The following is a 27,458-nucleotide window of genomic DNA, read 5'->3' on the forward strand; positions in this document are numbered from 1 at the left end:
AACAATTATTACGTCTGTGTTAAAAAGGAGCATACAATTTGAAATATTTGAAGAAAACAGCAATTTATGTGGAGACAAATGTAGCACAATCTGTCCTATTACTTGCATAATTAATGTAGTTATTCGAAAGCACGATATGTTGATTTACGAAACAATTTACAATTAATTAGCTTCACGCGTTCTATCACTTTGAGAATCATCTGTCGCAGGTATCAGAAATTGCCCTACAGGTGTTGCCATTGATTCCCGTTGGGAAATTAACTGTAACGCGAGCAATTTGCATCACGCAGAAGTCAGGTGCGCATTGACGTCTCGCGCGCCGGCTTACACATTTTATCTACCTCGTTTTCCGGAACAGATATAAACAAGCGTATGCAGATAAAGATACTAAATGCACATGTATAATGTAAGTTTCACGAAAATTTCACAATAATTGCAGCGAAAGTGTTATTGCGCGCATTATTTATGTCGGAAATTGGTGCTATGTAAATACACGGGGTCTATCATTATTTCTACATGGTATACGAAGTGAATTAAATAATATTACTTGTTGCGTAAATTACGTTTCAGAACTTCACTTTAATAACATGGTGTTTTGATTTATTATTTATTTTTATTGCTATATGCTTATGTCAGTACGCTGTTAAATTTTTTAAAATTTTAATACTGTAGTGTATAAAAATTATTCGTCTAAATATTGAAACGTTATGTTGTATTTTAATTCATAATTAATCGAATTTTGCTCATAATTAATTCAAGATATTTTATGTTCATGTTCAAAGTTAAGGTTATTACTTTGCAACAACTCTTTCCACTGACGTGGAATATATTTCTTTTCTACGCGGCAAGTTACTGCCATTATTAGATATGTAGTATTTCTTGAAAAAGTAATGAGAAATGACTTCGAGGAAACTATGAATAGCTGGATAATAGTAATATTTACATCGCGCATATAGACATTCAAACGAATAAACATGCAAATGCATTGACCATTTCGATAAATAAATAAATGTATTAATTGTGAAATAGTATTAAAATATCTAACGTTAAATATTGAAAATTTGTGTTGATTATTTAGATTAAAGTTTATGTTAAATATTGCATATGCATATTTAGATACTTTATCACTGCCAAATGTTAGCGATGGCAGATTGATCTGACAATCATTTGATCACATTTGCTGCCAGCATTGCCGGCATTTTGCTCACTGGACATATATTTCTTTATATCTCTTTTGCAAAACAAAGATAAAATGTACGTTAATTCTAAAAAAAATTGTCTTATCGCATTTTAAAAGCAATTCAAAAGCTTACCAAAAAGTCTGTCAAGATATGTGTGACTTTTCGCACATCTTATACATGCATTGCTCGGTAAAGTGCAGTTTAATTATCTTTGGCATCGACGGGAAATCATGTGCAAACGGCACAAGATGCGAAATCAGCCGAAATGAAAGTGTGCGACATGAATGTGTAATTGACGCGAAAGCGTAATCGATAGTTCATTCTGCAAATATTCGTATATATACACATTTATATATAAGTGTACATATATTATACATGAAAGCAGCAGGTGAGATAAGAGCACATAAGGTCCTCTCGTGCAGGAAATGTGAAGGCGACGTGCGCACACACTACACGTCACATTCACGTGCCGAAGACAAGTTCTTAATCTCCGCATCTCCGCGGAGAACTTAATAACGACACCGATGTGCCAGAAAAGCTTGATGTAAATCGCGGGATGTAACGGCGGCTGCTTTGTAGGTTGCCATTCAAGTTTATGAAATTGCTAACGCGTGTGCAAATATGCGTCGGTCCTTCGTGCACTTGTTACATGCGATGGTTAGAATGAATATACAAAATTTTTTCAATAAGATAAATATTAAATATAGCGATTTACGTGATTAATGCAATTGTTTACACGAAAAATAACTTGTGTATGTATTTTATGCGATATTTCTAATCTCTTACATATTTTTTACGAAAGTTTTTATTTAACAATTGTCGCTGCATGAATGAGATAATATCTCAGAAGCGCAAAAGTCTAAATTATAAAAAATAATTAAGATATAAAGATAATTAGATATAAAAAGCAAGATAATATCACATTTGATACACAAATTCAAGTTACGAATACGACCGGCAAACGAGTTAATTTAGGATATCTCGCATCTTCTCGCGGAGTCAATCTTCCCGCGGAGAATGTGCTTGAATTATTTTCACGTCTCGAGACGCAAATATCTCGACGCACCGTGTAATTTTACGAGGCTTAAACGCGGTTACCGGGTTTCCGCAGCGAGTCCGTGCGAGGACCAGACGTCATTTGCATTTTTCGTGAGGATCATTATCCGCGCGGAATCGCCGTCGAGATTAAAGCGACGAGAGAGAAAGAGAGAGAGAGAGAAGGAAAGGGGCCGCGTGTGTGCGATCAAATATGTCGAGAAAAAGAGAGAGTTAAAGAGAAAGAGATGTCGAATTCTTGACGATCATTGGTGCCGACAACGGTGCGAACGTCCATAATTCCTTTACGGTACGTCGACTGCACCGGTAAATCGTTCTCTGAACTCTTCGAGCTTCGTTCGAAATGTCGGAGCAAATTTACACGTTTGTGTAAAAACACCGATAGGAGAATTAACGGTAATCAACGTGGAGAAATGTATCTTACTCACGGCATTATCGATCTCGAATTACACGAAATGTTTAATTAGTCTTTTATTTGTAAACCGAGATCTCTGCACTTAACGTAATTTGCACAGTTAACGCGTTATTTTGTCAACTTTTTCGAGGACCGTCTTTCTTTTTGTCAAATATAGATACCGGAAGAGTGTGCGTGCGAAATTTGCTTATGTGTTAGTAGTCGTTTATATTTATACAGGTATTACTTTCACGTGATGTATCTTTATTACGAATCGGTGCACCTGTACATCACGCGCGGTTCATTAGCGCGAAAGCGATTGCGGCAGTGGGTCTCGATTGAAGTTTTTCCACAGAAATCGCTGGGAGGGTGAAACCCCGGCCGCAAAGTCCACTGTGACGCGTCGCGCATAACGATAATGGAAATTACAAACGCCGTCCGTCGGTTTCTCATTCTAGGGGCGACGTGTGCTTGCGCAATATGATTAAAAGAAGCAGATTATCGTTGACGCGAGGGGGCGGTTGGGGCGAAGCGAGGGGTGCTCGAGAAGTGCTCGGTATCGAGCGAAGTATAGACACGAGAACGATCACTTATCGGGCTTTATTAATTTCCTTGATGGGGCCTACTACGTGTGACGGATTGTACGCCGCTGGAATAAAGCGGAATAATGCTGCTGGTCGATCGTGCGTAGCATCGCGGATAAGTCGAGTGTTCGAATATATAACGTGTGCTTTTTTTTTTCCTCGTCTAGTAGTATCACTCAAATATATCAAGATTAGCGCATTTGAAAGTAAATAAATAATACTTTAATCACAAAACAACGAAGCAATAATCATTATAGCGCGAAATATATCTACTTGAATTAATTGAGTAATACGAATGTTGATGATAATTAATTGATAATTGATGTTAAAAAAATATTATATATGAGCATTTTTGTGTGCCTGACTGTGATTGACAACGGACAACTTTCAGTATCGTATTCTGCTGGAATTTTATCGCTGCAGCTGCAACGATCACAAGAAGGCAGTAGTTAGTTTCATATAACGACCGTGTTCTCGTTTGAAGAACGTGCATATTATCGGCATGTGTGTTATCGGCGGGATTATAAATTGTCAGCAGACATCTAACCATGTAGCACATTGCCGTGCGTACAATTATTGCATTTATATATTTTTCTACAATAATTCAATTATTATTAAATATCAAAGATTTATTTATTTCTATATCAAGATTTTATAAAATTATAAACTCTTCTTTCAGTTTTTTGCTTTTTTAATTATATAATATCTTTAGAGATAAACGAATTTATAAAAAAAAAAAAAAAAAAAAACAGCTATTGCTAAATATTGCGTATAATCGATGTGATTAAACTATTATCAATTTTACAATACGTAGATATTTTTAGTGTGAATAATATTGGAGAAAATTAAATTGACGATGATAAGGTTGGATTGGAAGTTTAATTCTAATAAAAGGAACACACACATTGTGTCAGAATATCGCGTCTCAGTCCCACGAGTCTCTCTGTGACAAATCAAATAATTGATATGTACACAGCGCACCGTGGAAAAACAGTACGTCAGCTTGTCACAAAGAAATCGAGAGTCGAGGGTGATATGGGTGGCGAATGTGGTGCGATAATCAATTGAGGCTTTTCTACTAAGATAGTATGAGGTTGAGGGTCTCTCTTTTCTGAACAAACAATCCATCTATCCAAGTATGATTAAATCTAATTTTTGTCGAATCGTAATTTTTCTTTATTTCGGAAGATTATATAAAATGCCTCTCGTGTAAAAGTTTCATTCTTTTTTTCTCGCGTGTATTAAAATTATTTAAATTTACATCTATATCATAAATTATATATTGCGCGATATATTTTCCCGATATCGATGCATATTCCGTCAGTCAGATAAAAGATGTAATAAGTTCTGATATGTATATTTTTTTAGTCTGTCTGAGTGTACTAACAAAGAAAAATATGGCGAAACACGCGAGGCACGTTATATATACGGAACTGACAATGTTATAAGTCCTTCAATCTTCACGCTTTCAAACATGCAGCTGGCTGTGCAGTATGATATTTAATATACTTATGATTGTATAACTGTATATACAAAATTACTGATTTTTGCGCATCATTTTTCTGACTGCGAGAACAACTAATTTCATTTTTCGGTTAAAGCAAAATAGGTTGCGTAATGAGTTTTTAGCAGGTGCGATCTGAGGAGTTAAAAACTTTTTCAATAAGATTAAGAGTTCGAATAGTAAAATTTCCAATCATAAAACCAACTCTTTTGTGAAAAATTTATTTATTGAAGCTTGTTATGCAGCCTATCTTGTTTTAAGTGAAAAGTGACATTAATTGTTCTTATATCAAGTTACAGATTTATGTCGCACTTTTAAGCAATCATTAAAAATGATCGATCTCTACATAATCATGTTGGCGGAAAAGCTTATCATATTTTATCTCATATAAATATGGAAATAATTTTATTTATTAAAATTACCTGAAGGTTTTTCTTCGGTCAGACCAACTTTAGTCATTATTTTCAAACTATAGTTGTAAATGTTTTTTAACATAAAAGATTTCGTTTAGGATTTTTTTTTTAATAGAAAAATCGATCGCTTTTACTTTGTTTATTTCGTATAATCAGTATGAGACACGAATAGCGGTGCGCATAATTCTTGCCCGCAATCGTTTCGTGCGCAAATATTGCGAACTACACTGACCCGCGACGCTCTTGATTCCTAATCAAATGCATCCGTGCTGCAAAGAGTTGTCGCGCCGTTGTTTACCCTGCTTTACATGCGGTTTGCGTGGTATATCGTAAAAATTTCAAAGCGCAGGAAAGTAAAGCAGTAACGAGTGCTTATTTAACGATAGCGATACAACAGAAGCCATTATCTGGACGTATAGGCGGTATCAGAAACCGCGTTTTTCTTTCTGTGGCAAATTCTACGGTAAATTCAGAAATCTCTCTTTATGAAAATTTAATATTCCAAAATTATCTATGAAAAATTAAAATGTTTTAGCGGATTGCAAATGCGAATTGCTTAAATTCCAAATGTGATAACAGAAACTGTTTATTAATTCCAAATGGAATTGAATTATTTTTAATCTATTTAAACATGGACAACATAGTAATATTTCTCGAAAGAAGCCTGTATAGGTACATTGGTACAATAAAAGATTTTAAGAACTATTATCTTCTTGGCTTGAGATCCTCCTGCTATTTCATCGATTAAAAATTTGCGAGCTTAGTTTAATAATAATTATATTTGCAGTTAAAAATGGCTGGATTACAAAGAGAGAGAAGTATCAATTTTACTTCGGAAGAGATTATAATTTTAATAACAATAATCAAAGAACACAAAGATATTGTGGAATGCACACTAACCGACGAACCAACGTGGCAAAAAAAGGACGAGTGCTGGAATGAAATAACGAACCAATTTAATTCTCACAGTGGAGTGACTCTTCGCAAAAAAGAACATTTAAAATCAAAATACAAAGATATAAAAAAAAATTTAAAAAAAAAATTGAAAATAAAATAAAAACAATTGGAGAACCTACAAAAATATTTACTTCTGCGGAAGAAATTCTTGCATCGTTTTTGACTTTATCCATACAAGGATACCCTTCTGCTTTTGATTGTGGGTACAAATTAATTTATGTATATAATTTTTAATAATTTATAGCTTTTGTTATTATTATAATGTTAATATATATTTTATATTAATATGTTTTAGATGAACAAAACGTCAGCAAAATTTTTTCGGCGGAGATAAGGGTAGAAGAGGAGAATATACCGATTACACCAACTGGCTCAAACACTTTGTGTACACCCAACTCACACCTGTGCGGTGTACTGAGCCCAAATGAAGCTCCAGTGAGGGACTGCACTCGACCAGCCGAAAGACAAACAAAAGAAGAAAAAAATCTTCAAAAAGAAATTTTATTAAATTTAGAAAAAAGAAGAATTAAAATTAATAAAGTTAAGATGTACAATTAAAAGAATTAGAATTAAAAAAAAAAACTTGAATTTAAAAGATTTTTAAATGAAAACTTGTAATTACCCTGATGGATTTTGCTGAAAGTATTATAAAATCAATGAAAAATAAAATAAAAGTTTTTGAAAAATTACTGAATCTATTTCAAAATAAATCATAATTTTTTGTATGAAAATTTAATGTTATGCTGCGAAATATAAGGAAAGTTAAAATATACTGCTGAAAAGTAATAAAAGAGTCTTGAAATATTAGACATAAAATTTACTGAATTAAACTGAAAACTGTGTTACTTTTTGGGGGTAAACAGAGATTATTGCAATCTCATCACACAGTCTTCATGATTCTCAAAAAGTTCAAGTTTCAAGGACAACGTGAAGACAAGGTATGAGCTGAGTTCGAAATAAGTTCTTATTGTTAATAATTTTTAATTGTTATTATAATATTTTAATCAAATATGAAAATTTAATTTATAATACAGAATAATTGTATAAAAATTCCTAATTAATTTCTGAAAATGTAATCATTGTTTTGATTTAAATATATAATTTTGTTATAATAATTTACATGACATAAAAAGTAAAGTCACAAACATAGAAAAGAAAAATTTATTTAGAATAATTATAAATTATGTTTTTGAAGTTTGTATTTATTAAGTCTTCACAATTATTATCATTACTAAATTATAGTTTATCGATTTATTTGTTTTCGATAAATGCCTGAGCCAAAATGCCGAAGATATTGCATTCGGAAATGAAGCAACAGCTGCAGCAGCTGCAGTAAAGGATGACATCTTTATAAACTAATTGTAAGTCGGAAGAAATGTGGAGGACTCTGAAAATCGCAGAAGCAAGTGTGCTCGAGATGTTAATCGCCAAAAATTACGTTTATTCGAGATATTTTGACGAGAATGCCGTTCTATCTATCTCTAGGCTCCCGAGGAGACGCTGTAAATCAAGTTGCGAACTGACAAACTGGAGACTGAAAAGTTCTACTTCATAATAAGTAACAAGACTATTTTTTTTCCTTTGCCGCGTACGAAGGGCAGTCGTGCAGTAAAATATTGATCGTCGCATTAATATTCGGAGGACAATAAAAGTGTACGAAGTAGGCAAGTAGACAAATAGCCGAGAAACACATTGCGCTCGGTACTTCAATCTATCACTTTTTGGAAATAAAATGACTCTTGCATCAAAGAAAAAAGAAAAACTTGGAAATAAAATGTTTAAAATTATGGCGCAAATGTTGTTTACCTTTATTTCTAAAATTTCTATTTATAGATGAAATACAACAATAATTCTTTTTCAAGATATTCAAAATGTAAGAAATAAAATGCATATAGTTGGTGTTAAACAAAAATCTCTTTTTTCTCGCTTTTATTCAAATTACAATTGGAAATAATATTTAAATTAACTACGTTCTGTTCTATAAAAATTTATTAAAATATGGTAAATAATTATTTAAATATAATAAATTTTATCGCAACGAGGATGCGCTGGGGGATGTGGTTGAAGCAAGTCTTCGACAAAATGAAAAGTGCATACTGAGTCTACCGAAGCTGGTCATAATTGTTATGCGACATTTCTTTGCCTTTTTCAATAAGTAAGTTATTTTTCCACCAAAAGTAAATATGTATATGTACGGGATAAAGATGTTATACTGTGATCTCTCTTGAACAGTTTCTTGGAATTCTCGAAGAAGAACATGATGAATCCATACAACTTGGCAGTCTGCTTCAATTCAATATTGATGCCTGTTTCCGAGGACAAGAATCAGGTTCAAGAGTAATTATGACGCTCTGCGAAATTTTTTCGGAGGATATCGGTGCTGGTCAATAAAAAAATACATCAGCAGGGAATCTAACGATGTGTAAATAGAAAATATCATTTATCAACAAGCATTTTATTTTAAGATAACGCTGTAAAAAATATAATAAGAGATGTAAGAAATGCTGCAGTGTTTCGGCTATTCTCCAGTTGTTTCATGATTTTTTGAATTTCTATATTGTTTCGATGTTGACATGATTTATGTTTTAGGAACGTAGGACACTCGCCAACGGATTAGGTACAGGAAAACATGAATTCAGAGGTCTATCCATCCAAGACGATAATGCATTTCTCGAATCAGCACATTGTACTCGAATCGTAATTAACAAACTTACAAGCTGTACTGTAATATCACGAGGAAATTTATTGGCTTAATTGCACCAAGCTACAACAAACACACACACACACAAAACACACACACACACACACACACACACACACACAAAGGAAGAGAGTGTGCATGTATGTATGTTTCTAAGTAATCACCATACTTATCACTTTAAGTTAGTTCAGTCTAGGCAATTTTTTTATTCTGATGTAAACTACATAACTTGCACATGCAATTACATGATTTCATCTTTTCTCTCCATTTTCGTTAAACTTCTTAACAGCTAAAAATATTTTCTTAGAAATAAAAATAAAAATCTTGGTAAAAATAAATTTTTTAGTTAAACAACTGCTGCTTATGTGACTTCTATGATATGCAATCTACCCAGTAAGCAGATGTCACATGTCAGCATTCTTTATCTTTTGTTCCAAATTGCATATTCAAATTTTTTCAATGTTTGAAATATACTATGAAACATCTAAAAAGTTTGATGACAAAAAATGAGATTACTGATTGGAGTGCACAAACTAATCTGATGATGTAAAAGTTAAAAAATTTGTGTCTAGGCCACAAACATATCTTGACAAGAATGCTGATTACGTAGAAAATAATTAAATATGTATACTAAGAATATTTTTACTCAATTTTGTAATATTCTGTTTTGTGCTTGTATATTTATTTTTTTGATAGCATAATATTTATCTTTGAAGGAAAAAATTTTAATCTTTATGATTTAGGTACTGGCAGTGGCTCTCTATCTCATTCACTTATTCGAACAATACGTCCAAATGGTCATTTGTACACTTTTGATTTTCACGAACAACGCGTATTTATTGCCAGTGCAGAATTTGAAAGACATGGTTTAAGCAATTATGTAACTTTGAGAAAAAGAGATATTTGCTTAGAAGGATTTGGAGAAGACCTGAAGCACAAGGTTGACGCAGTCTTTTTAGACTTTTCACATCCATGGTTAGCTATAGAACATGCTACTATTGCTTTGAAAGAAAAAAGTAAGAATGCCTTTAAATTTAATTTCTTTAATCTTTAAAATGTATTGATTAATATTTTTATAACAAAAATATATTGCTATCTACGTGCGAGTATTATGTCTGCAGTGAAGATTACAATACGTAAAGATATAAGTAAACTTAATGATGTAGTTACGCATCGCACAAAGTAAAACAAATTGTATGTTCTGCATATATCTATTATGCAGGATATGTAACATTAACTATTATTTAACAGGTGGAAAACTCTGCTCTTTTTCTCCTTGCATCGAGCAAGCTCAGCGTACTTGTGCAAAACTGATCCGTGAAGGATTCATAAAATTAAATACATATGAATGTTTGCAAAGAGAAATGAACGTTCAATATAGATCTTTACCAGTGCTGGATTTGGAATGTCTAAGATACAAGGTTTGTCCATTTTATTTGAAGATACAGATATGTATATTTATAGGATGTCATTTGAAAATTGATCGCTAGTTATCATAGGTTTTTGAAATTGCTGAATTCGAATCTAATCAAAATTTTTAAATCCAATATGACAAGTCTAACAGAATAATGGATAATTTAAAAGAATTCTCTATTCTCTTTCAATTTGATGTATATGAGTTTTTATGGTTATTTAATTCAAAACTGACACCATTTTTAAATTCATGAAAATGTTATTCGTATAAAACAAAAAAAATTATTGAATTTTGAAATTCTACTTTGTACATCATATTTAAATTAAGGTATGAATACTTTTTTCGTTTATTTCATTACATTTTACCTCAAGTTTTTCAATTTTTACTCTTAACCTACAAATTTGTATCTTAATTTTTAAATTATAAATTTCTAAAATTCTCTGAAAAGAAAGAACTTTTGCATAAAACCTTTTTCGATTTCCTGACTGTTACATTGGGTTTATAAATTAGGATCACAGAATTTTTATCACAGAGTTTTGAATGTAGCATCCCGAAAAATCCCGAAATACTGTTTTTACATAAATTCGGGGTAAATTAGTTCTTTCTTCATAGAAATTATTTTGAGTAATAAAGCGTTTTTATTTCTCAACACTTAAAAAGGTAGGATTTAAAAAAATAACTAAGCATCTTATATGTTTGAAGATGTTTCTGCATTTTTATAAAAGTTGTTTTTTTCGATAAGAGAAGCTACACAGTATACATCATTGAGACCACTCGTAGATGTGAAACGCGACTCTTCCGCAGTTTCTCGCTTAGATATAAAATGTTAGCGCGACACATATACACACATATACGTAGCGCTTAATTTCCTCGCTCGGCCGTGTGCAAACAATGGCAAGTGATATGGGCCGTTGGCTGGCCTCCCGAGTTGTCTCCTGATTCCTAATCGAACCACGAAGAGCGCCGACCGTTCTGTTTGCACTGCTCTATGGTATATCGGATCTTTCGTGTGTACCTCGAGCGCGCGGCGGCGTATATCTGCCTGGCACCACGAACGATTATTTGCCGTGTCATATAGTTCGTGGCGGCCGCGCGCGTACATTATGCGGGATACACTCCGCCGATGACGGCGGTGTGTGCTCTCGCGATCGGTATCGGGTTTGGCCGGCGGCAGCGACGGGCTGTTGTAAGCCTCCTCTCTTCGTTCTAGGCGGGATCACGCTCGGCGCGGCGGTAGGATAATGAAAATAAAGTGGCGGATAAAGAAGCGTGGACGAGCGCGATCGATGAGCGATCTTACGCGAACGTGAGTCTTACCCTTCGGCGACGCTGGGTGGCTCCGAAGGATCGAAAGGGCTCGCGCGGCGAAAAGGTAACAGGTGTGCCCCGTGGCACGATAAATTTCGGGGTGGTGGTAATATTTTACGTCTACAAAAAGTGAAAAATTCTTTTTTTTTTCTTCTTAGTAAACAGTTTTCATGCTAACACCTAATCTCTCGCGTAAAAATCTACTGCCGTGTGAAAAATAAACGTTTAGGGAGACTTAAAATAAGAAGTATTTTTAAAATAGAGAAAAAAAACATCTCTAACGTGATGACGTATGTATAATTTTGCTGTCAGTAATGTGTCGCAATAATTTTCAAGGGAGAAATATTTTTGAATAAGGATGGGGTTCTATAAAAATGTATGAGAGAAAGAGAGAATAACTATATAAATTTTCTTTTAATATATAAATTCCGTATAAATTCATAATACATTGATTGCTAAAACTCACACAGAGATGTGAGGTTTTTTACGAGATCTAGAAAATAAAAACTTTCGAGGCCAGTGAGGCCAGCTGAGATCTTGACTGATGAAACGTTGCTTAAGGTGAACGTAACACTGTGTAACAGGTGCTTGTCTGTTGATACGTAATATTTCGTTGGCTGTTAGACTGACAGACGATATATGAATTATAAAAGCTTTATGAGTCATTAAGTGAGTTATTAAAAATCTTTGCTTTTGGATTAGTTGGCCTCGATTAGCAAAATATTCAAATAAAAGTTTTGAATTACCAAGTTTCTATTTTTTTTTCATAATACGAGATTTTTGTATTAGTTATAGTATTATTATTTTTTTTTAATTTTGTTTATTTATATTATAATAATGAAAGCATGAATCAAACAATTCAGAGCTGCACAATTCGAAATATGTAGATTTATTTTTTTTTCGTTACTCTTTCTTTCTCTGATATTTCTATTTGCCAAAAAAAGAGTACACAATCGGTTGTTTGACACATGAATTTTTGGCACGCAAATTTCATCCGGTACCACGTGGATTGCTAGCGTGGTTGCAGCGCGTGCGTTCACGCGCGAGAGCACGTGCACCGTTCGCTCTATTGGCATCAGCAGGTGCAGCGGAGCGATACAGCGGGGTTAGCCGCGACTGCGATCTGTAGCACGCGAATCGTGGCTCCGTAACAAACCGGGTATTCCTTCCGGTTTTTTGCCGAAGAATGATTTTTATGTCCATCTGCTGTCGCGCGTGCCGATACGAGCAACGAATCGGCTACTACATCGGCTATTTCTTTTACGGTAATCCTGATATACGCGCGAACGGACGATGTTATTGCAAAAATTCCCGTACTGAAATATTTTTACGGCGCGACGCAACGGAATAACGGAATTAACGGAGACACGAAAGGATAGAAAGAGCGAATCGGACAAAAGAGTACCGTGCTCTTTTCTATGGAGATTTTTTTTATAGCTTTTGATTCGGTAATTCGATTTAAATGTTCAGTTGTCGTGCTCGAAACTGTCAATTTTTTTGTCAAATTATTTTATTTTGTGAAATTTTCTTGTTTGCATTTTTTTTACATTGTGCAATCGAATAGTTTCTTGTACAGATTTATTGGCATTCTAAGATTGTGACTGTAATAAAGTTATTTTTTTAATTGTTATCTATGTGAAAATGAAAATAATGAATTACTGAGGAAAAGAGAGAGAACGAAAAGAAGTTTTAAAGTCCTAATTAAAATATTATATTTTTTCTATTTATTTTTGTGAAGATTAATCTCAAATATTTATATTTTTCAATTTTGATTAATTTTTTACTAATGAATAAACTTTTTAATACGTTATTTTTGATTATGAAAAAATCTTTGGGTTTTTAAGTATTTTTTTCACACAACTTACAGTTAATCTTAAATCGTAAAATTCGAATTCTAACTTATTTTCTGAACATTGTTATTCAGCATATTATTATTGATAGATGTGGGATGTACTGAACCTATTACGTGCATTTACATTCACTGCAAAAAACGTGACTCACGTTAAAATCGCGCGAATGTCTCAGAAAAATCTCGTTAATGGTGTGGGAGGAGATACATCAAACGTATCAAGTTGCTAAAGTAAGAGTTCAAAAGCTTGTGTGAGCAAAGGAGGAAGATGCGTCAGACTCATCTAAATATCTTCAAGAAGCGCCGCTAATTGCCTCAGAGCTCACACAAGAGCCTGTCATTATGGAATCTCGTAAACACTCGCTTTCGCACTTGCCATTACGAGCGACGAAGCATCTTCGCACGATGCGCTTGCAATTTCGCAAAAATTCCCGCAGCGAAACATTTTCACTTTGCCGCCGCGCCGTTCGCCACTTCGTCATTACTTCATTTATTATTGTTATTATTAGATATTGCTTTTATCTTCGCGAATCTGCGTTTTTTATAATCGCGGAAGGTATAAATCTGATGGACGGGATTGAGCGCGAACGGGAGAGTAAAATTAATAAAACTGTAAAGAGAGGAGAAAATTACTTTACTCGTGGGCACACAATATTGTTAATAAAAGGGCACCGTAATGTTCCGCGTGTGTCGTCGCCGCCGCTTTTTTTCGTTAAAATCGTCGCTTCTCCTGGTTCCTCCTTTTTTTGCTCGCACGAGGAAGGGTCGAACGTGACTCATCATTAAACTCGATATTAAGTCATTATGGAACGTGGTCAACAAGCGTGGTCCATAAACCGCAATTATATTCAATGTTAAGTAGCTGCTACCTCGCATAATGTGTCCTAATGTGCACATAAGTCCGTATCAGAGCATACTTGCAATTAATCTCCGTCCTTTCGATATTTTTAATTTCAAATATTGGGAGCTGCCGATCGTTGATGTTATTGCGAAGGTAAACAGATTTTTTTAAGTAAGAAGCAGCGCGCTAGTTTTAATTATACTTCGTATTAAAAGCGTTTTAGAATTAATTATTGAGCCAATGTGAGCCAATCTCGGTACTGAATTAAAAATTTTGATTGAAAAGTTGCGGGCGATTCGAGTTGACCACACAAATAGCGTGAATGATTAAGTATTTTTATGTGACGTGTGATGCACGATTCAATCTTACGCATAAGTGCATCGGCGATCGCGAGTGCGCTGCAATTGACGCGGCGTGCTCATTAAATCCACAACGGTGGTATAAACGCCCGGAGGATATAATTAAGTTGTCGATGCTTCATCGATTTAGTCTTCGACTAATCGAGCCATCCGGCGTTTCAGCATATGGACGGTAGACTTCTCTTCTGCGAACTACAAAATAATTTTTGCATTAAACCACTAAAACGAGCGTGTATAATACACATTAAGAGGGCCGAGCAAAACGAAGGAAACCGCTAAATGATGATAATTTCGGTCGCATATGGTTCAATTACTCAAAGAGTGTATCAATTCAAAGTTGCGATTCTCAAAGTTGACCGCAAGAATTTCTTTCACGCTACACGCCGAATACTAATCACCGAAAAATTGTGAAAGAGATCGCACACACTCATTTGCAACGTGCCCTCTTCTGTTTATGCAAATGCACCGCAAGACATAAAAGAAGCCGAGGAAAAATGTAACATACAATCGCTCGGAGCGAGCGGCGGGGCCAAATGACGGGGAATTCGGTTTGAGAAAATCACTGCTAAGAACGCATCGGTGTCATGCCCGCGTGAAATGTGGGGCCCTCGGGGCCTTTAGCGGAAGGTTCCTTGACCGCGGGTAGGAAGCTCGTGTGAGATCTGTATCGCCACGGTTAAAAGTATGGCGAGCGCAGGAGGGAACGGGAGAGGCACGCGCAAAGGGAGAAATAAAAAGGACCGGGATCGAAGTTAGAAGGAAGCGGAATACGGCGGTCGGCGGGTGTCTTTAACCCCGAGTGCATCGAACGTAGAACACTTTTGCGTGTTATATCGTGACAGCGATTATTTTGCCGATTATAACGGGCTTTTTATTCTTTTACACTTGTCCGATAATCGAAGTCAGCTGTGCCGGCCGGCTCAACGAGCGCGCGTTCGTTAATTTCACTTTTAACGGAATGTTTTCACGATATTATCAATCCACGTGATCTTGATTTAATAATTGCTAATTAAAATACAATGTTGGTACGACGAACACGGCGCGTGTCTCGAGAGTTCATCGACTGAGCCCTCGATATTTGTGTCTCCTCTCGATTCTCTGATGCTTCGTCCCTTCGGCATTCGTTTTGTCGAATGTTCGACGAAAAAGAGCGATATCGTTTGCACGAAGAAGACGTTGAAGGGATTTAGTTCAATAATACCTGTCAAATTAAATTTGTTATCTATTTGCGTTCTTCTGTCTTTACTCTGACAAGAATATTTTTTAAGAATGAAAATCCTAATTTTTTTCGTACAGACTTTTAATCGCTGCAAAAACTGTTAATTGATATTTCTGATCGAGATGAAAAAGTCGCATTTATATTAGTTTAACGAAGCGCGGCGTACTTATGACAGGTTGAACATGTATAAGAAGGGAAGAGCCAGCTGTTTATAATAAATTCCGATACAACCGGGCGTATGTAAGACGTGCGAGGAACCATCAAGACCACGTTCTTCGCCATCCGCGAGTCTCGTAAAAATCAGCGCAATTAGTCGTACGGACGTCCCTTTCAACCCGTTGCCCAGAGTTCGCCGACCGGCGGCGCGGCGGGCCTCTTCTCTCGTCTCTTTCTCTCTTCCGCTCCATCTTCTCTCTCTCTCTCTCTCTCTCTCTCTCTCTCTCTCTCTCCTTTTTTTCCCCCCGACTTTCTCCCTCACCCTCCTCCCTGCCATGCTGTGCTTTGCGGAAGATCGGATTTGTCAGATACCCAGAGAGAAGGGTAGAGGCAGAAGGGGAGTGAGTCTTAAGTGGAGGGCATCCGGCTGCCAAAGGGCCCCGAGGGCCCCGGCCGGAGCAGCTGTTTTCGGGTGCGATGACACTTACCGCCCCGCGCTCTCAGCATGCCCGCAGCAACGGCAACGACAACGGCAACGCGATGTAACGCCGGCCGCGATGAGGGCCCCGTAGGGCCCCGCAAAAATCGCAGAAGGGAGAATCTCAATGGGGCACGTGCCCTTACGAGTCAATTCACTCTCTCGCGAGGTTTATTCCCTTTCCTCTTCTCTCTCGGATCTCTCCTTCCTCGCGCACTTCCCTTTACTTTTTCTGTCTTTCTGCTCTTCCCAGCAGATTTGCGTATTCTTGGTGTCTCTATTTGTGAAAGCGCAATGTATAGGCGTTCCACCGTGAAATCAGGATTTGATTAGGAAGATCGTCTGGCTGAGTTAAGAACTTGATTGCAATCTTTGTGTTTGTAATTCCAATTCCATGTCCTCTTTTTCTTTCCAAAGTAGACGCCATGTGTGTAGTGAGCACAATTTTTTAATCAACATAAACATTGGATATTTTTTCTATGTTGTTTCCTTCATCATTTTTACATTATGAGATTTCTAAAATAATAGTAATGGAATTAATATTATTTAATCTTTCATATCATTAATATTGTAATAAAATCAAGTTATTTGAATAAAAAAATTGCGTTTGCCGAAAAGTTGTCAGACCGTGCAGAAAAATGTTTTTCCAAATTTTATTTTTTTTTTTTTTTTTAATTCTGCGCAAAATGGGACAAATTTTATGCGTCACCGTCTTGATAAAATCATAATTTTTAGGAGCCGCTCGTCGATATTCGCGTGAAGTATGATACATAATATCTATGGAACGTTTTCATGACGATCGACATAACTTCTCGGCGTGGCCCGAATGAATTATTCCAAGAATTTTCCCGCACGCAAGAGCGGGCCGCCGCCCCGTTCGCGGGGGTTGTCTCGCCGCGGCTTTTACACAATTTCCAGTGTCTTCGTGCCGCATCGCGCCGGCCGGCCGGTGTTTTTATTTGCTCTGGGTGTCGTGTTACGCGCTCGTGCTCGCGCGCGAAAACTGCTACTTTACAGCTTCGTATATGGCGCACGTATGGTCGCTTCATCCTGGTGTATGCCGGGCGATCATTATCGTTAGCGAGCGACGCGAGTTACTCTTCTCCCGGCTAATCAGCGATGACCCACTTCATTAAACGCTGTTAAATAATTTCCATCGACTGCGAGTCGTCGTCTGTCTTCTCCTCTATTTCCCAGTTTATAAAGTATACCTTCCATAAAGAGCAGCATTTTTTTTTTTTTTTTTTTTTCGTCGACGATCGATAATCACACGCGTTATTATTAGAGATAATGGACCTCGTGTTTCGAAGGCGTTTTTGTGTATGTGTCAATGACATATGTTAATGATTGCGGACGTTCTCGTTTAATTGAAAAAGGATTAAAAAGACGGGGAAGGGAAGAGAATTCACAGGAGGTTTTTATCAGCTCGCAGCGATACGTTTTTCATGTCCGCGAGTTCGTGTGTACCGATGCGCCCAGCAGCACGCAAGCTTGCTCATAAAATGTGAAATTTATGCGTGTGTGCGCGCGTGCGAGAGAGAGAGAGATAGAAAGAAAGATTTGGAGTAGCACAAAAGAACTTGGTATAAAAAAATTATATTCGCGACAAAATTTTTCTTCTACACTTGAAATGGCAATATATTTCAAATACAGATGTTTGTTTTTCTTTTAATGGCTTTAAGTGAGAATGATTTATCCGAAACAAAATTGCGATTCTCATAATGTCTGCTAAAATGTTGATAATTATTACACGCTTTTTTCAACGCAAAAATAAGAATATATTTAATAATTGCGTGGTATAAGAGTCGCGATCTATTTATGATTTAAATTATTCAACGTGACATTTCTCAAATATGTTTTTGATCATTTTACGGACAGCCGCACTCGTGGATTCGCTACCGGTTTGACTTTGGATTAGACGGGATCACGTGGGTAAGGATTAGACGTACTTCGTAAGGCCGCGCGCGGGTGCAAAGGCCTCTGCCGGGACTCGAGTAACCCAAACCCCGGCAGGTTTTTCGGGTGCAGGTGGTTTGCCAGCATGCAAACGTATGAATAGAAGACGAACGGGTGTAGCCACTCATTGTGAACGCGCAGGAGAGTGTGCATGCATATACATTTGTGAGCGCAGAAGAGGCTTTTTGTTTCTTCGTGTGTCTGCGAAAAATGTATCACGTGTTGGTAGAAACAATGTCAAACGAGAATATTTCCTTTTGTTTTCTATTCAATTAACAGCAAGCATTTAACAACAATGAAACGTTAAAATATTGCTTTTCACGCACGTTTATCGGTGAAGTAGCGCAGCTTTATTTTAATTTACATTCACCAGATAACACGTCGCGAGGGTGCAATGTACAACTTGCGTAGATGAAAATTATTAATTGGACAGCTCGCATAGAAATTCGTGTCGTGTAGTGCGCATTTCGGATAAAGTACAACCTGTAAATCATTCGATATCGATTGCAGTATCGTCGCGCTAATTTCGTCGATTATTAACACATGCCTAGGACCAATATATTCTACGTATCCTTCCTCTCCGCGTACACCGCGCCTTATGTCAGGGCCCCGTCGTCCCGAGGGCCCGCGGGCCAACTGCTGCACTCCGAGGCTGCACTTTCGATAATGCGGACGACTCGGCGGGAGCCACGCGCCGGGGCCTTATGGGCCTCACTGGGGTAATTAATACTCCAGACGGGGTGTAACCGATATCGTACGCCCCCGCCGTCCGTACCTTCTTTCCTCCTCGCTGGGCCTCCTTCTTCCTTTTACGTTGCAAATATTAGAGGCCCTTCTCCACGGAGGCCGTATGGGCCTCGTAATAATTGGCACGTGCAAAAAGGGGACGGGCCGCCGTGCTAGCGCACTATGCTGTCCCGAAAATTCGACATTGGGTCAGTGATGCGCAAAATTGATCCAGTAGAGATCGACACGTTAGATTAATTCGCCTATCCAACAGGAACAGGGGCCAACACAGCAGCTTGTATTCGCTTTTAAAAGAACTACAAGGTGCACAGCGGTGGCGTATTAAAATTTTTTCGACAAAAGTTTTAAACGCGTGCCGGTACAAATCTTTATTTCTCTGATACAAAAATGTAACATGATACAACAATTCTACAATATATTACAAACGTTACCGTTTTAATAATTTGCTGGCGCTAATTAAAGTAAGAATGAAAATATAACAAAAAATAAGAAATAGAAGTTTAAAGTTTAGCTTATATTTAAATAATAAAAAATAAAAGATGCTGCCGTAAAAAGTCACGTACGTAATTGCTGATATAATAAAAGCTTAAAGTTTATATTAAAAATATGTTGTAAGAGGAAACTCTCTTAATTTAGGAATTTCTAGTTTAGAGTTTAATTTATGGATCAAAGTACATTAATAGATATTTCTGAAAAATATGAATAATAAACAGCGTTCTTTAGCACAATATTGATAAATTGCTGAATTTAACGATAATATTATTGCATTATCCGCGAGAATGATATTTTTAGAAAAAATCGCGCATTGAGAACCGCTGCTATACGCAGCCACAAAACGGGGAGGACTTAAGACGCCGAGGGGATTATTAAACGGTGGTAATGGCGGTAATAAACACAATTACAATAATCTCGATGTTCATGAGGCAGCGGTCTGACCTCTCGGCAGCAGAGATATAAAGTGATTTAGGTATGATATATCGCTCGACAGACAGTGTCTTCATTAGGCTGAGTTGCACAAGTGCCGCTCTCGAAAATCGCGAAAAAAAGGGCAAAGTCGGTTAGTGATCATTTGCGATTAATCATTCGCAATTTACAGTAGGGACAGTCATACTCGTGTTCTCGCGTCGATAAAACACGGAGCAACCGTTATACGAATATATACTATACGAAGAATACGCTTAATCAGTAATGCGCAGCGATTTTGCGCCGCCCATAGGCAATCGCACGCAATTCGAAAGCCGAGATTAATTGAATCGATTAAGCCGAGCGCGATAAACGAAACGTGGAGATAACGCCAATCAATAAGGCCAAGTGCACGCGGGCTCCGGCGATCGGGAAACATGCGCGAGAGCGTTAAAACGGTGCTCCGGTTACCGCCGCTGGTCCTCTCGATATTGTCGCTGCAAGCTTATCTGGCGAAGTAACGGCATTAGTTACTGTACTTATTTACTTTAAAGTGTGTGCCGAAAATTCTTGCGCATTTGTCACCAAATGCTGCCCGTTCACATTTATTGCGTCTCATTATTGAACGGACAGATTTCGAATTGCGCATATTATTCACTTTCTCATTATGGTACTTTATATTCTCGGTCATTGCAAGCGCTAAAAGTGTTCTATTACTAGAAAAAATAATATAATTCTATTACAACAATGATAATGACATATATAATTTATATTGAAATGTATTCAATATATTAATGAATTTTTATCATTAATTTACAACTTTTTATTAATTAATTTTTAATAATTAACATCGCGATGATAGCAATTTTGTTTTCGGAACGGTAGATTTCTTCGCGCACAGCTGATGACGCAGCTCGCGTGCCTCCGACCGGAATTTTATTAGCGGAAACGTTGTTCATCTCATTAATATTAAATTAATGTTCTTTCTTATCTTTGTCTTGGGCACATTATGCAGCGGCAATAGCGGGAACGGTAGTTCGCTGTCTATCTACGATACGACAGCGCGGCAGACGGCACGACGAAAAATGGCGATGCAAAATATGACACCGCAGCCGCTGCTTTTGCGGAAGTCAACGGTATCGAGCTGATTTCAATCTTCCGCATGGTATCTTTCTCATAACCGGACGCTTTATCGCCGACGGCACATCACGAATGTCAAATCCAGACGAAATTTCGTACGAGAAATAAGAAAGCGATACGCACGAGTCAAGTGCTGTCAAAATGTTTACGATAACATTTCATCAATCAAAGTTGAAAACTGCACTCATAAAAGAAAGTGTTTAAATTTAAAACATTAAAGTGTTTAATTTCTTGTCTTTATTTTTGAAACGCTAAAATGTGTTTTATTAAAACAAACCATTTTATTTAATTTATTTAATTAATTTACAAACACAAAATTTACACTTTTGAGCGTTTTTAATATTTTAAACACCAGGATATTTAGATTTAAAACACTAAAATGTTTAAATCTGAAACATCTTTCATTATTAAACGCTTGTTTTAGGAAAAACATTTCCTCCAATTCACTTTTTAGAGTGTGTGTGGAGAGTAATAAAGGTAATTAGTCTGACTCTTTATATACCATTTACTTTTTTTTAAATTTTATTGTTTATTCTAATGCATATTAATGGAAAGAAAAAGAAACAATTTCGGAAAACATGTTATTTTCATACGATGAATTCCTCAGTAATTTCGTTCTTAACAATATCAAACGCGCTTGCGTCTTTACGCTGTTTTTCTACTCGCGGTTTTATTCATCGTCATCGCGATCGCGGCGCACGTAAGAATTTTTCCCTAGTCAGGGGACAATGCGTATTGCACCGAGGACGATGGTTAATCAAGTATTATAATTCGTCGTTCGCCCCGAAGCAACGTACAATTTAATGCAAACAAGACCCTGAAGGACCGGGCCAGCAGCCGCTTTGAAAGTCACTGTTCACGCCTGTCACAATATTTTACGTACAAATGGGCGTTCGAACCCCGCGGGAATTGCCTTTTGTGTCGCCAGGTCGTTCGTAATTTATGCCCTTTTAAATAGGGCGACTCTAGACGACAACGAGAGGTCGGCTAACCACGAAAAAATCCACGGAAAATCGTTAAATACATTTATCTCTCCTCCTCCGCCTAGCCCCGCCTTCGGAGAGTTGTAAATCACACGTGATATTTCTTTCGTTCCGTTTCGAGAGGGAGTTCGGTTAGGGGTGAATTCGATCGAGTGAAAATTAGGACGGGAATTATGCAGTCTTGCGCCCTGTGGATGAGCATCCTCGATATCTCCGTCGAATTCAATCTTTCCTCTCGAGCAGGTCTTTTCGATTTCTCGGGCGACACGGAAGGTGCTGCAACTTGACAAGGGTTGGATTACACGCTATAGGTTTCGCCGGGACTTAAAACGTAGAAAAGATATTCCTAGTTAAGAATTGTGAAATGCTCGGAATTATGACTTATTCACACTGTAAAGATGTGCATGTTGTGAAATAGATCTCTTCGAGAAACTTAACGCGTAGAATTTAAATAAATATGATCTGTGAGAACGAGAAATCAATCATTTATATGATGATTAATGGAAATTCTAAAATAATTATATTGGAATTTGTTATTGCGTATTTAAAATTAAGACGGTAAAAACTACCGACAATATATTTGACAAAATATTTATCAAGTCAAATTTATTTTTCCAAATTGAGATTTCGGCAATTTTTTATTCGAAACCAAAGTAGATTGTTTATCAGATTTTGTTTTGACATGATCGATTTCGAGTCAGTATTTCACATCTCGTCGTAAATTGATGTGGACGGTGTTTAAAACTGAAGTTAGAGGCTATAGATGCTGCACTGAAAGGGCGCGTAGACTTGAATGGGCGCTGGCTTAGCGATTATAAATGTGGGATGTTGTGTTAACACTTAAAACATGAGATCGGTAAGCAAAAGGTACCCCCGTTTCCCACAGATTGTTGAGGCGGTATTTTTTTCCAATTTTATCTTCGAAAGATATGAATGAAAAGAATTTTTCTTCTTTGAGTGCACTTGACTCTTCCAAGATTATCAGGATTTTTAAGCATAAATCTAAAGGCTTCAGACGACGACACGCTGAGAGCCATAGATTAAATTGAATAGGCGGCCGACTACAAAAGGGCGTGAATTGGTGTAATCAGATTTATCACTTCTCCCCACAATTTTCAAGATTACTCTATAATATATATTTTTTCAGAATTTTTATTTTGATCGCAACTGAATTAATCGACCTATAAATTATAATAATTAATAAATCAATTAAATACATATAAACATTACAATACTTTTTTTTTATATGTCTTAATATGTTTGTGTCTTAAATATTTGATCTACATTTTGCAGCCAAATTTGCCAAATAAAAATATTTATCCTCGATTTAATGAAAGCCGGAATGGTGAGAGTAAAGTGTGTTGGGACGAAACTGTAATCAAGGAAAGCGCTTTGAAAGCAAAATATAATTGCAAGTTGTTTGTTGGAAAATTTATTGCAGGAAATGCATCGTTATTTTCGCGTCATCGTAAATTGCCTAAAATGTATTAATTACGCTCGTGGCTTCGCATACAAGTTGTGATTAAAAAAAGTCACAATCTTTTGCCTTTATTTTTTTATACTGTCAATAATTGAACTGATAAGTATATTTTATAGACGATAATGTAGATTTTAATTTGGAGATAAAAGAGAGAAAGGAGGAAGGAGAGGAAAGGAAAGAAAAAGTGTAAGTAGATGAAGCAATTAACATAATCTTAATTATGATTGAGTAGCGTGTAACATTTAATGAGATTATTTAGCAAGTTAATAATATTATAGGTTTATATTGCATATTTATGCATGAAATGAGAAAACGTACGCAATACATGTCATTACATATGATGAAATAATTATTATAAATTATAAATAATACACACAAAATTTTAAGATGCACCTGCAAACGCTCTATCAGGATGCAGATTGTTTACTCTTTAGCATTTATATAATAATGAGATTTCGTTAATGCGTAATTTATTTTAATGTGTTTATTTCGAGGAACTTTCGCAAATAAAAGGACGTGAAAGAGGCAAATTTGAAAGTTGAACACGCCTTACGTGCATTTTATTTATCGAAAATCGAATATTAAACTTCAATCTTCTCTCATTGTCGGATACTCGTACTTTAGCTTGTGCTTCAAACTAAATTTAATTTTTCGATTGAACAAGCTTTATATCCGCCATAATGTACTGATCAAATAAATACAAGACATTCAATTAACGCCCAATACATGAATATATCATAATGACATTAATGAATTCTGAAAATCTTTTTTATAATTTATTTTTTTACTTCGCAATTGTCCTGTTTTGTATTGGATTGAAACAAAGATTTAAAATTTTGTAGAATTGTCGGGCTATAAAAGTAGAAAAATCTTTATTTTATACGCGATAGTTAACAATTTTTTGTATAAACATTTCGCATATTACAATTGATTGTTATTCGTAATCTTAAATTTCTGCACCTGCAAACGCTTTATCTGGATATGCATTTTGCATAGGAGCCACAATTTAGTGAGAACTGAATTGATGCGTTTAATTAAGCTCTGACGCACAATCAAGTTCCGAATGTTACGGCTGGGGAACTCGTGCGAAATAATTTCCACGCCGCTGATAGCATGATTTTGCGTGCGCGTTTGTGTTGGTAGATGTTGTAACGAGGGTTGGAAACATCCGAAATAAATTGTAATTAGTCTTCCCCGGCCGTAGGCGCGTGCCACGGTGTATTATCCTTTCGCATTTAAAGGTGCAATTAGTTCTTCCGAAAAAACAAGTCGTAACGGTATTCGTATTTTTGGATAAATATTCAAAAATTGATTGCTGTGTAGCAACTTGATTGTGTCTAATTAGAAAAAAATACACTTTTTTGTCAAAAAATTTGACGTGTTATAAAAAGAAAATAATTTTGGTCAGTCAAAAAAATCAATAAAAATGCAATAAAAGAAAGAATCGCACACACACACACACACACACACACACACACACACACACACACACACACACACACACACACACACACACACACACACACACACACACACACACACACACACACACGCACACGCACACGCACACACACACACACACACACACACACACTATTAATCAAATATCTCTTTTATGTGGGTATTTTTGTGACATAAATTGATACAGTTTTATGAACCAAAGGATCACATTTGTGTGTTAAGATGCGATCACGGCTCAATAAACAACACATTCATTATCCAAATCGAAAATAAAAAGCACATTTAAAGTCATACAAGCAGCAAGACAACGGTAGTATAAAAATTATATGAGGCAGGGTCACACAGGTGAATCGTATATTTTCCGTTTGCGTTATAAAAATTAAATTTAAGGGAAGCCGAGTACATACGGCTGCATAAAGTTTTACTCGCGTCGATGAATTTGGTTTTCTGCACTTTGTTAATGCGGTAGCGCTTGCGGCAAAATATAGGAAGAAAGAAAAAGAGAGACGTCGAGAGAAGAGTCATGCCAGCGTTGCGCGTGGCTTTGCATTGGCTCGTAAATTATCGCCGTTTGTCTCCCTTTTTGGCGTATCTGAAATATTTCTGGACGCACGCGTATGCAGGATTCGCGCAACAGGTCGCCCGTGGACCGTTATCGGGAATCACGCAACCGAAATTATACCTGTGAGAAATACCCGATCGAATGGAACTGGTTTCTTCACGGGAGAATATATATATATGTCGTGCGGAAGAAAAGTATTCGGTGAATTCGTAGGTGAGTTTTGTAAAATTGCGAAACGGAAATAGTCATTTATTTCGGACTGCTGCTTATCGATATTTACTGCTCATTATTTTTTTTATAAATAAATAAATGTGAGGCCCCATAAATAAATTTGACTTACAAACTTGCCTCTTTTACATTTTTTATTTGCAAAAGTTTCTTGAATTAAATGCATTAAAGTGAAATAAGCAAATTAACAAATTCTCTAAATTGTCACAAAGGTACCAAAGCGTAAAAAATCTATGCATGTGCATTTCTTTGAAATTTATTAATAATTCTATACACATTTTGCATTTTCTGCTTTAATAAACATAAAACTTATATGATAGATAGATTTTTGGACATTTGTTGCATCCTGAATACATTTAAAATATGAATACAAGACGCGTAAGTGAAGATAAATTTTATTTAAATCTTTATATATGGCGGGGAAAGAAATCAATATTTCAAAAGCATCTGTAACTCTTGTATTTGTTAGTGTCTCATTAATTATTATGCACATATTGCAAGATGGTATCCCTTTCTTCGAATTCCATATTAAAAAAAGAAACGATAGCGAGTTTGCTGCTGCGAGGAACGAGAGCCAGCTGGTTCTCGTCGCACTCGGCGAGGATCAAATGTGTAACACGGTACTTTCACCAGTTAATGAGACGTGTAACCAGTGACATATTCAGTGTTGTTTAATCTATAATTTAATGACAGAAAAAAAGCATGTCTCCGCGCATTAATCGTAGAATGATCACTTGTTAATTAAACACGCATTTTCACTGTAGCTTCGTTGCGTCCTGCGCAAGAAACTGTCCGTATTTGTATAATTAATCAATATTTACGCCTTTCTGCAATTTTGTTATTTTAACAAGTGTCACTATACTGTTAACAAGAGAAATATGTGTCGAACAAATGCATATCTACTGTTCTTGTAATTATCGAAGTATTTAATTAAAGTGAGATAAAACTTGACGATTTTATCTGTCAAATATAACAGAACATTCTATATTAACGACTTTATAGAAAGCTTATTGAATTTTATTCAACAGCTTCACGCGCGGCTATCCGATAATATGATATCGTGGCGCATTAATATAACGATAAGAATAATTGCGAGCGCGAAAGCAATGTCGTAAGGTGGCACCGGCGCGAAGATTTCAATAAAACTTGCCTCTCGCTATATTCATAATATTCTCGCAACAGCGCGTACGGATTCAGCGATAAGGAAAGAGCGTCGCTATAAATTTTCGTTGACCCATCGTGATTCTGAGAAATCGTATTCATATATTACGCATACTGCAACGAAAGTCGCATAATCACAAATTATTGCTACAAATTATTATCACCGCACGCAAACCGCCGTTAAAAGAAAGGAGAGCATTGATAAATAATATTCGTGATAATAATTGCGAATAGATAATGATTATGTACAATACGAGGTATTTCCATTCTTATATTACGCTCGCACGTTACAATAACGGTACTCGGGGATTCTTCCGAACGCGATACGCCGTCACGGCTGATTTTTTTATTATAACAACGCGAGATTAATGTAGCGGAAGAATCGGAGCGAGACAGCGGCGGTAGGTAATGAAGGTAATAAAT

At 36.3% G+C, this 27,458-nt stretch overlaps 1 long non-coding RNA gene across 8 annotated transcripts in view; it reads left to right on the plus strand.

Annotated features, from left to right (window-relative positions):
- Nucleotides 1-27,458, plus strand: part of LOC105670434 (uncharacterized) — a 139,786-nt gene that overhangs the window by 3,067 nt on the left and 109,261 nt on the right. For 3 of the 8 annotated variants that reach the window (XR_010890836.1, XR_010890837.1, XR_010890830.1), the window contains exons 3-7: nucleotides 5,920-6,288; nucleotides 6,385-7,450; nucleotides 7,575-8,244; nucleotides 8,322-8,511; nucleotides 8,679-10,211. This is a non-coding gene — a long non-coding RNA (uncharacterized lncRNA). The remainder of the gene's footprint in view (nucleotides 1-5,919; nucleotides 6,289-6,384; nucleotides 7,451-7,574; nucleotides 8,245-8,321; nucleotides 8,512-8,678; nucleotides 10,212-27,458) is intronic. The other 5 variants (XR_010890831.1, XR_010890833.1, XR_010890835.1 and 2 more) reach the window with 5 other exon arrangements.

This window comes from Linepithema humile, chromosome 6 (assembly GCF_040581485.1).
Source record: "Linepithema humile isolate Giens D197 chromosome 6, Lhum_UNIL_v1.0, whole genome shotgun sequence".
Classification (NCBI taxonomy): domain Eukaryota; kingdom Metazoa; phylum Arthropoda; class Insecta; order Hymenoptera; family Formicidae; genus Linepithema; species Linepithema humile.